The 12,302-nt window shown below is 33.3% G+C and overlaps 1 long non-coding RNA gene and 1 pseudogene across 1 annotated transcript; one reads left to right on the top strand and one right to left on the bottom strand.

Moving 5' to 3' along the window:
• The first annotated feature begins 2,622 nt into the window (after positions 1-2,622).
• LOC126710678 (U2 spliceosomal RNA) lies at positions 2,623-2,724 on the top strand (annotated as a pseudogene).
• Positions 2,725-7,455: 4,731 nt separating this feature from the next.
• LOC126709024 (uncharacterized) lies at positions 7,456-9,798 on the bottom strand. The gene is made up of 3 exons (XR_007649300.1): positions 9,744-9,798; positions 7,652-7,752; positions 7,456-7,543 (listed from the first exon to the last, which is right to left on the bottom strand). It is a non-coding gene; the product is annotated as an uncharacterized LOC126709024 (long non-coding RNA).
• Between the last annotated feature and the right edge of the window lie 2,504 nt (positions 9,799-12,302).

Genomic DNA, 12,302 nt, shown 5'->3' with positions numbered 1-12,302 from the left:
TGATGCTGAAATTTTTTATGTGGAGATGAGCAGAAAGTTTAGAGTTGAACAGAGGAGGGAGAGTGGCGGCAACAAGGCTAAAAACTGAAGAGAAAAGAAAATGAAACAGTGTTTCTTATATGCCAACTAAAGGAAGATAAGTGGTCTGACTAAAGGACATGACCTCCAACGGCTACTGTGCAGATTTGATGCCCAACGGACAGGTTGTTCATTAAATGCCCAACGAGTTGCTCAGATGCTCACCAACGGGCATAACAAAATCAAATCAAATTTGGGCTAAAAGAAAGTAAGGAAAAAGGTGAGGCGCAAGAATGATGTAACAAACCCAAGCCCAAGCCCAAGCCAACACCTAGCCCATTGTGTTCCAACTTACAACATAAAATATGCAAAGCCTTATAAACTCATAATAAGATTTATCCCTCACCAATATGGGACACAAAGCAAGGCCTTAGGCCTCGTTTGGGAGGAGAGAATGGAATGGAATGGAAAGGAATGAAAAGAATCATTTTAGAATATTCTTCCATTCTCTTGTTTGGGAGTTTTAATGGAAGGAATGGAAAGCTCATTCCCTTGTTTGGGAGTTTAGGCTCCGTTTGGGAGTTTATAAGGGAATGGAATAGAATGGAATGAAATAATTATAAGGGAATGGAAAGGAATGGAATGGAATGAACTAAATTTAAGTAAGGGAAAGGAATGGAAAAGAATGGAATGGAATGGAATTAAGTATCCTTGTTTGGATGTTTTAAAATAAAGGAATGGAAAGGAATGAAAATGAATGGAATGTAACTAATCTTGTTTGGGAGCAACATGGAGGGAATGGAATGGAATCATTTTCTGATAATATTACTATTAGACCTCTATTTTAAAATAAAGAGTTGAATATATAGGGGTATTTTGGGAGTTTTAGTAAAAAAATCATTAAATCTAATTCCATTCCCTCCCATTCCTCCCAATTTTGGGGGGAATGAAAATTTGAGGTTTTAAGGGAATAGAGAGGAATGAGTGTTCCCTCATATCCATTCCATTCCCTCCCACTTAAACTCCCAAACAAGGGAATGAGCTTTCCATTCCCTCCATTAAAACTCCCAAACAAGAGAATGGAAGAATATTCTAAAATGATTCTTTTCATTCCTTTCCATTCCATTCCATTCTCTCCTCCCAAACGAGGCCTAGTGTTTGAAACACACTCACTCCAACAACTTGTACTAATCGGCCCAATCAAATTGTGACACGTAAATTTTATATTATGAGTAATGAAATAGACTAAAAAAATCTTTAAATTACTTCAAATAAATCCTAACTTCTAATTAAATTAAATAAAAAAAATTATTTTCAATATATTTCCGGAAGAACCTAAAGAACATGACATGCTCTTCCCAAAGAATTCTCTAATCTTTTCCTATTCACTCCCTCCTCAGTCCCAAATGAAATGAAAGCTTTTCCCTAGTCTGAGAGTTTCACAAACACAAACACTAACACTGCTGCTCCCATCGATTGGACACTTTCCACACCTACTCAAATGTGACCCTTCACTTTTCACCTTCATTCTTCAACCTTTCTTTGGCATTGTCTCCCACACTAAACTCTTGTCTCTGCCAAGTATTTGTTGATTTTTCAATCAATAAAAGACTTTCAAATCTAAACCTTTTGTAAGCTTCTTGTCACGAGACTCACAACAGATGTGCTTCTTTTTGTTTGAATTCTAGTTCTACACATAATTTTGAAGATAATATGCAAAACCCAGAACCCAACACATAATGAAATGGGCTTCTTGCTACAAAGATGAAATCTTTCTTGGGGTTCTAAAGAAAATTCATTTTCCAAACCCCATTACATTACCAAAAAAAAAAAAAAGTGCAAATTTAAGGTCTCACTGTGTATAGGACATAACATGTATTATAAAAAAGTGGGAAAGGAAAAGGAGTGTGAAGGGACAGACTTGATCATAATCACCCGTCACCACCATTATTATCTTCTCAAATCTCACCATTAAATAAAAATGTGCCCTTGCCTAATTATTGTTTTATTATAGGTGACAAAGGAGTTGCGAGCTACGGGTGTCAATAATCTGGGATGCACGGACGCAGCAAACTGGCCGCCACACCCGCGTCCAACGCGGTGATGCGAGGGACGCCGCTGCCTGCACGTCGAACCGCATCCAGTTTTTTTTTTTTTTTTTTTTTTCACGATACGCATCGACTTGGTGCCGATGCGGGCCGATTCGCGCCGACTCAGGCTTAATCGAATCGTACTGGCAGAAACCACCAATACAGGCTGATACAATACAAGCCGAAATTCAAGTTTGGGAAAAAAAAAAAGTGTGAAATGCACCGTTTCAACTCAAACTAACCTTCAAAACCAAAAACCCTAAGTCATTTGTGAATCATTTGCTCAGCCCCTCTCTACCTCTCAGTTGTGTCGTGTCTCCGTCTCCCCTCTCTGCTCTGAGCTCTCCATCTCCCCTCTCTCTCACAGACCCATCACTCCCCTCTCTCTCACCGTTTCAACTGAATCAACTCAAGCTTTAAGCCTTCAAAATCTCGGTCTCAGTTTCAACTCAAGCTTCAAAATGTCCACTCGGTTTCAACTCCCAACTCCCAAGCTCACCAACCTAAGTCACCCAACTCTCAACTTAGGTAAGTGTAGTTTCTGTTCTTATCAGTTTAATATCTGATATGTGGCCCACTGGGTCACATTTATTAAACAATGATTGTCACACTTTTTTTTTTTATTGTACTCACCATTCAGTTCACACAGTGTTCTATGAACAATATTTTAATCTAGACTCCCTATTGAAATCTCGGTCTCACTTTTTTTTTTTTAATCTAGACTCCCTATTGAAATTATTAGTTTTATTACATCAATAAATTGTGAATTACTTGTTTGACCGTATAAACATATTAAATATTTCTTTATATAAGCTGCCTGTAATAGTGTAATGTTGTGAACTTGGGAATCGTGACTTGGGTTTGATAGTTTATTTAGTTATTATATATTTGCCAATATGTAATGATTAACAATATATAGAAAAAAATATATATGCTTAGTAATAGATAGAAAATATAAATAAAAATATTTTTAATAATTTTTTAATCGTCACACTCGCACCCTACTTTTTCAAAAATCTCAGCACTCGCACCCTACTCGCACCCTACTTTTTCAAAAATTACCGAGTTTCGCACCCGCATCCGAATCCGGAAACGCATCCGTGTTTCATAGTCAATAATATGATCATCGAAGTCACTACACGTGATTCAAACAAATATGATCTTATTACAGCAGGTCAAAATCAATGCTATGAGAAACCTCTAAATATCGAGAAGATGAAGACTATACTTAAAGATTGTAATCTCTATTAGGATTTTAATTTTTTTTTCCAGTACATTTGGTTAACTATATTTTTAAAATGTCAATTTTTCTTTCTTTCTTTTGTGCTTGTTTTATTTCCCTGGTATGAATTAATGTTCTCTCTCTCTTGCTATGTACAATTTTTCTCACATTTGACAGTTTCATCTTCACATTATGCAGTTCCAACATCACATGTGACAGTTCTTTTCTCACATTTGGTAGTTCTCTTATTTTTTTCTCACCTTTGACAGTTCCATGCTCACATTGTGCAATTCCAACATCACATGTGACAATTCTTTTGTCACATTTGGTGGTTCTTTTATTTTTTTTTCTTACATTTGACGGTTTCATCGTCACATTATACAGTTCCAACATCACATGTGACAGTTCTTTTGTCATATTTAGTAGTTCTCTTACTTTTTCCTCACATTTGACGGTTCCATCTTCACATTGTGTAGTTCCAACATCACATGTGACATTTCTTTTCTCACATTTGATGGTTCCCTTACTTTTTTCCTCGCATTTAACTGTTTTATCCTCACATTGTGCAGTTCCAACATTACATTTGACAGTTCTTTTGTCACATTCGGTGGTTTCCTTATTTTTTTTCTCACATTTGACGATTTCATCGTCACATTGTGCAGTTTCAACATCACATGTGACCAGTGGCGGAGCCAGGATTTTGGTTCAGAGGGGGCAAAATTGAAAGACAATAGTTAAAGTGAAATTAATATAAAAATATTAATAGATAATAATAACAAAATAAATAAACAATTATAAGAAAATAAATATATTTCATATCATTAAAATAAATAAACAAAAATAGCCAATTCATAGTTACTACAAAATTTACAACAAAAAGTTTATAAATTGATGTGGTCAAAATGTGATTAGTATTACTTAAACAATATAATGAATAAATGTTTAGAATTATTTTTTGTGATTGGTGACGTGCCAATTGTAAGATATAAGTAGTAAAATTTGTAACATTTTTAGCATCACTCAACAATAAAATACTGTGAAAAACAATATAATGAATAGATGTTTAGAATTATTTTTTTGTGATTGGTAACGTGCTAATTTGTAAGATATAAGTAGTAAAATTTGTAGCAACAATAAAATATTGTGAAAAAGTATCATTTATAGTGAAAATGGTAAAAATAATGATAGAAAAGAAAAAAGAAAACTGTTGTCAAATAGGTGTCAAACGTGGGGCAAGACAAAAGCTACATACAAGAACAGTGAAATAGGTGAAAATGTGACATGGTTTGATATTTGAGAAAACTATTTTTTACTTTCTTTTTCGTGTTAGAGTCACTTTCAAGTTTCAACCAAGTGAGTGTCCTTTTTTTGGTTTTTCTCTATGCCAGTGAGTAACTATTTAAGATTACATGGACAAGAAAATTTTAGGAGTCAGAGGGGGTAGGTGCCCCCCCTCACCTCCCTCTGGCTCTGCCCCTGCATGTGACAGTTCTTTTGTCACATTTAGTTGTTCCTTTACTTTTTTTCTTACATTTGACGATTTCATCTTCACATTGTGCAATTCCAACATCACATGTGACAGTTCTTTTGTCACATTTAGTGGTTCCCTTACTTTTTTCTCACATTTGACGGTTTCATCTTCACATTATGCAGTTCCAATATCACATGTGATAGTTCTTTTCTCACATTTGGTGGTTCTCTTACTTTTTTCTCACATTTGACAGTTCTTTCCTTACATTTGGTGACTTCCTTACTTTTTTCTCACATTTGACGGTTCCATCTTCACATTGTGTAGTTCCAACATCACATGTGAAAGTTCTTTTGTCACATTTGGTGGATCCCTTATTTTTTTTCTCACATTTAACGGTTCCATCCTCACATTATGCAGTTCCAACATCACATGTGACAGTTCTTTTGTCACATTCGGTAGTTTCCTTATTTTTTTCTCATATTTAACAGTTTTATCCTCACATTGTACAGTTCCAATATCATATATGACAGCTCTTTTCTCACATTTGGTGGTTCTCCTACTCTTTTTTTTCTCACATTTGACAGTTTCATCCTCACATTGTGCAATTCTAATATCACATGTAACAGTTCTTTTCTCACATTTGGTGGTTCCCTTTTTTTTTTCTCACATTTGACAGTTTCATCCTTACATTGTGCAATTCCAACATCACATTTGACAATTCTTTTGTCACATTCGATGGTTCCCTTATTTTTTTTCTCACATTCAACGGTTCCATTATCACATTGTGCAATTCCAATATTACATTTGACAGTTCTTTTATCACATATAGTGGTTCTTTTTTTCTTTTTCTTTTTTTCTCAAATTTGATGGTTCCATTATCATATTAAGCAGTATCAACATCACATCTGCTCTATTTTTGTTACATGTGACAGTTCTTTTGTCACATTAGGTGGTTCCCTTACTTTTTTCTCACATTTGACAGTTTCATCCTTACATTGTGTAATTCCAATATCACATGTGACAGTTCTTTTGTCATATTTAGTGGTTCCCTTTTTTTTTTTTTTTTCACATTTGATAGTTTCGTCTTCACATTGTGCATTGATAGTTTTATCTTCACATTATGCAGTTCCAACATCACATGTAACAGTTCTTTTCTCACATTTGATGGTTCCCTTAATTTTTTTTCTCACATTTGATGCTTCCATCCTCACATTGTGCAATTCCAACATCACATTTGACAGTTCTTTTGTCACATTTGGTGATTCCCTTATTTTTTTTCTCACATTTGACGGTTTCATCCTTACATTGTGCAATTCCAACATCACATTTGACAGTTCTTTTGTTACATTTAGTGGTTTCTTTATTTGTTTCTAAAATTTGATGATTCCATTATCACATTGTGCAGTTCCAATATCAAATTTAACAATTCTTCTGTCACATATAATGGTTCCTTTATTTTTTTTTTCTCAAATTTGATGGTTCCATTCTCAAATGTTTATAGAAAAACACAATTTTTTGGGAACTAATATACGAAACCAATACAATTTTCTATTGATAACCCTTGCATTAGTGTTGAGATTGACCATAACATTTAATCTAAAGCTCCATTGAGTGCATGAAAGCATGATTTGGCATCCTCTTTCACTATGAAGTTCTTGAATTCCCTTATCTTGGCTAACTATGGTTCCCATAAAATGGCCATTACTTCTGTCATTAATGGACCACTGGAATTAAACTTTTTTGTCCAAACTTTAAGATAGACTGCATTTCATCTCGAGCTACTTCTCTCTCTCTCTCTCTCTCTCTCTCTCTCTCTCTTAGTGAATCTTAGAATCTCTCTCACCCTCTGCATATGAGATATTTTAAAATATTTTGAAATTTTCAATTTTATATTTTAATAAAAAGATATTGGATTGTATAAAGAGTCTCAATCTCTCTCACTATCTTTACCTCTCCAAGTAACTCTTTCAAATGGATGGCTCAAATTGTCATTGTTCGTCAATTTTAGTGAAACACTTGATAATAATGTCCTATGAGTTCCAAAATATCATCATTGTTGTCTCAAAGCTAGAGAAATGCTTTAGATTATTTTTTTTATTTGATAATGAAATTGAAGGGCAAATGTGTCAGAGAATATTTTATCATTCTATTCCAAAAAAACATCCTTAAGCAAACGTGAGAAATCAAATCAAAAGAATATAGAAGATGATTCAATATGATTCATGAAGAAATAATAAACGAACAAAAATTCATTGTGGTTGATACCACAAACAGAGAAGGTTATCGCACCTACACTTTTATCTTAGTACAAACTACAACCTACAAATGTCAAAACTCAAAATTGAAGGTTGTGTATTATCTAGATGATGTATACAGTGCTCTTGTTTGCTGATAGATAAAGACTCACATTCACACTTATACAAAGCATTGTCATTTGAGAGGCTGAAAAAAAAATAATCCAATAGCTCTATTTTTTAGTGCTTTAAATAATTTAAAACATCATTGTTTATTATCCTTTGAAAGCACTAGCTTTGCCGCCAACTTGTATCTAAAAAGTTCCAACAAGTCCTACAAAATAATGAGACGTGTAATTAAAAATTATTCCACAACAATGGAACCAAATCTTAATATAATTCTCTCTTCTAAAATAGAAAAAAGAAACAAATATAAATTTATTAGGCATACCTGTATAAGTGCACCAATATTAAAAAAAGAATTCTGCAAGGAAGGAGCCACAAGAACCTGCTTCATAATGGATATCAAAAGTTGTCTTGCACAAATATTCCATTAAGATGTATCAAAAGTTGAGACATTATAAGAGCTTTGTATAGAAAGTAGTTTTGCACTTACATAACATGAATTTCCTTTCATCTTTGATGTAGTCTTGAATTCATAGGGTTGCTTAACTTACCATAAAGGCATAAAGTTATAATCCAGGCTTTGTTTGACATCTATTAAAAAAAAAAAAAAAACATATAAATTCATTAAAATGGAATTTTCTATGTGCTAAGTTGAATGCTTGATGGTAACAAAAAAAATAACAAATAGATAACAGTCAAGGAAAAAGCATATAGTTATAAAGAAGACAAAACTACACTATCGATCCCTGAACTCAATTATTGAAACCAAGTTCCTTGTTTTATTCTAATTTCTTATTTTTGATATCCATTATTTCTAGGAAATCTAGAGTGCCCCTAGCAGTCATTTTTGCACTCACTAGATCTGGAAATCGAAATTCGTATGATACAGATGTTTGAGAATATATATGTTAGTCCATCTGAATTTTGAAATATATATTAAGAAATTAAGGTGAAAACTATTGTAAAGTTCTATGTGATGTGGTTTTAGTGTTGCTTGAGTCCTTGTTTTGTTGTTTTAGATGCCTATGTAGTCCCTTTATCCACTGTTTCTTTTCTAGAAATATGAAGGAAATATTAAGACATATTTCAATGAAATTTTAGCAAGATCTCTAGCAGTACATCTAATAGCTAGTTCTGGATTTCAGTAGTTCTGAGTTAGGACAAAAACAACTCTTTTGATCTCTGTTAAACAAATTGCCTTTGTTTCACTAGTACTCAGTCTCTAAAACAAAATGCCAGGATAATATTTCACTTAAAAGGACAAAGATGTTGTTGGAATCCCAACGTATTTAGGTTATCATTTATAAGTCCAAAGTTATTGCTAATTCATATAAAAATGATAGAAAGACAATTGTCTCATATCGTTCTATATTTTGTTTCTTGTGGATTTTAGGATTGAAAGACACGAGTTTTGGCATATTGACAACTAAAGAATTTTGGTCTTAAGTTGCAATTTTTAAATTACTCCAACATCTATAAGAGTAATAGAAAAAGATGCTACTAAATGGAAAGCTGCAACGGGCTAAGAAGATTAAGTTTTAATAGTTTTAATTCTTTCCCTAGCAATGTGGCTTCTTCCATGGGTGATTTAGATCCCTATGCATCGGCCTAAACCTTCTGCATTGTGCCCCTTTGGAAGAAACTATACCACATCTTTATCTGTATTCTTCTTCTTTTTATATTCAATGGAATAGGGAGGATGGTTCCACCATCCATCCCACCTCCATTATTCAAGGATGAGAATTTGACATTGTTTTCCTGTCTTTTGAGTTATAATTTGTCCCCATTTTTGAACTTTGTATAGTTTCCACTTTCCACTATGTTTTTCCCATTCTAAATCATTTATTTATGCCAATACTTGTATTATAAATCAACAAATTCTTAACAAAACTAAACCAGCGCAGTTCTGATCCTTACCAGTAGATACAAACCCACAAAAAATCAGAAACAAATCAAACAAAACTCATAGACAAATCAGGAAAAAAAAAATCAAACGAAACCCCCAAAAAATCATAAACAAATCAAAAAAAATCAACAGAAAAATCATAAACAAATCAAATGAAACCCACAAAGGCACAAATAAACCTAGACAATCCTATCAATATTTTGTGATTCAGATTTACAATTGATGGAAGAGACAGAATCCATGGCATGCAAACAGATCACTAGGGTTTTTCCCTAACTTCAACAAATATAGAGGAAAAGGGTTAAGAATCAAAATCCCTAAATGAATGCTATAAGAAATTTAGAGACTCTAGATTGTAAAGACACAGGGTCTGTTTGGATTGAGCTTATTTTTTCTGAAACTGAAAACACTGTAGCAAAATAATTTTTAAATGTGTGAATAGTACCGTGGGACCCATTTTTAATGAAAAAGTTGCTGAAAAGTGGAATTTGTGGGTCTGTGAACAATGCACAAGTACACTGTTCACCGTGAAAAAGTCAACCTTTGTGGCTACTGTTCATGAACAGTAGCCGCATTACTCCCTGAAACGCGTGAAAAAAAAAAAAAAGACTTGTAAACGCAGATGCCAAATCCAAACCCCACCACTGGATGCCAAAAAATAGATTCAGTGATTTACCTAAGAACATCAGCAATGAAAGTTGGAGAGAAGAGACGCCAAGATGCGAGAGAAGGAGCAGAAGTAGAACCGAATGTTTTTTTTTTTTCTTTTTCGGTTTTATATGTTAACCTGACTGTTCGGTAACTGATATCCTATTAAAATTACATAAATGGCTAAGATTAAAATAAGTAAATCTAATGGCTAAAACTTACGTGGGTACCGTACCCTTAAAAAAAAAGAGGGGTACAGGAGAATGACCCAAGAAATATTGAATTTTTATAAAGTGGCACATGTTTTATATTTGGATTAAAATAGGAGAAAATGGGAGGATGTAAATGAGAGGATTCTTTCCAATCATAGATCTCATCACACTCTCAGTGATTGACAAAAGCATAAATCTCACTTAGGGATCTTTTTCCAGTCATAGATTTCATCACACTCTCAGCGATCGGCAAACTCCTACTTAATAGTTTAAAATTCAAGGAGACAACTGCCTCCACTCTTGAATTTATGATTGGGCCTGGGCTGGCAATCCAGCCCATGAAAGGATAGTGAAGTTTTGGGCTACCCGAGCCAACCCAAGACCAAAATCTAAGATATATATATATATATATATATATATACATGTCACCTGGCAAGAGAGTTGTGGAAGAAATAAAGTCCAAGTTTGGTTAAAAAATCGGGTAGTGCTAAACCATGTTTTTGGGTGGATCATAGGTCATAAGACTCATAACCCAATTGAAGCTGTGGCCCTTTTGTTGTGAAGACTTGAGCTAGATACATGCTGAGTGAGATCACAGCCACTCCTTTCACACTGATTTTTATTGATTAGACAAGGTGGGGACGGGTTTTCCAAAATCAAGAGACTGCATGGGGTTTGCCGACCAAATTTTAATATATATCTTCGATTCATTGAAATGAGCAATAGGCCAGGCCTTGCATTGCCTGATTAGTCCCCACTCCAAGCCTAAATTTAGCTTATAGTTCATCTATTCTGTTGTTGATGGGATAAATTCCTAGTTTTGTACCACTTTTTGTGCTAAAGGAAAAGGGTTAGGTTACAATTCTCTTGAGTCAGTTCTTTGTGTAATTTCATATCAGAGTTTTTAAGATCGTATTCATCCATATTGAGTTGATTGAATTTTGACATATACTCATTAATTTAAATAACTATTAAAATATAATAGTCAACGTTTTATTTAAATACTTATGATGGGGTAAAATCTAAGTTAATTCAAACGGGGGAATGAAAAATAAATAAATAAAGGAATACAAAATACAATATTAATATAAAGTAAAAATGGACATTTTGATAAATAGCATGACTTCAAATGGAATATAAAAAAAGAAAAGAAAAAAAAAAAGAGGTGATCAGACCCATAATAACCTATTTTTAGGATTTTAAATTGTAATCCAAAGAATACATATAGCCACAGAATCTAAAGTTCATGCCCAAATAAAGCAAATAATCTTCTTTTGCCAAGAGGCAACCCATTGTGACCTAAAATAGTAAAATGTGTGCAAAGTAAAGTTGACCCCAAGCAAAAACTAATTAACTTTAATGCCCCTCAATATTCTGAATGGCTTTAATCTCGACTATAAACCCCACAAAATCCATGAACATTAAGAGGCACACTCTTTGTTGTTGTTGTTGTTGCTGTTGGTGATGGTGATGGTGAAGGTGCCGCAACAGGTCAGTGATGATGTCATTATCAATAAAGTCAACGGAGGTAATGGTCTCATCAATAGTTTAGCATGTTCTAAATAATTTAAACAGTAAACAACCCTTTTCATTGTTAATACGTCATCACTTTTATCTAATATATGATATTTCTTTCATTTGTATAACCAAAGTAATAGTAAAGATTCATTGTATTCACATCATACATTTCTTTTAATTAATTACATAGCTCTTAACAATGCAAATGTTTTCTTACAAATATATTAATGTATAGTTTGTAATAATAAATGTTTATTTAAATAGTTATTGTTCATATATAGAGTAATGCTACAGATATAAATTATTTTACAACATTTTTACAAATTGCTGATGTGGCTTTAGTATTTTCCAAATAGTTATTGCAAGTAAAAATGCGATGTTAGTGATGGGCCCATGTTAGAACTAGTAAGAATTTGTCACATCAACCGTTTGTAAAAATATTGTAAAATAATTTGTGTCGGTAGTATTACTCTTATATATATATGCGTGTGTGTGTCATCAATTTTTATTGCTAATATCAAATAAATACAAGTAAAAGATAAATATAAGGGCATTATATGCTAGGAGAGATGAAAACTCTCATACAAAAATCTACTAACATCATAGCATCAATACAAGAAATCCAACTCAAATCTAGAAGAGAATGTTTATCCTACGGTGCAAACACGTATCCTCAATCATCAAAAGGAGGAACCCATCGTGCTAGAATTTTAGCCTTAATGGTCCGTTTGGATTAAGGGAGAGTTAGATAGAGTAGAGTAGAGTAGATTTAACACAAAATTAACTTATTTTTAGCCAATTTCACTCTACACTCCTCCACTCTCCCTTCTTCCCCCTTTCATCCAAACAGACCATAA

This window comes from Quercus robur, chromosome 12 (assembly GCF_932294415.1).
Source record: "Quercus robur chromosome 12, dhQueRobu3.1, whole genome shotgun sequence".
Taxonomy (NCBI): domain Eukaryota; kingdom Viridiplantae; phylum Streptophyta; class Magnoliopsida; order Fagales; family Fagaceae; genus Quercus; species Quercus robur.
This window is presented reverse-complemented; position numbering and strand designations above follow the sequence as displayed.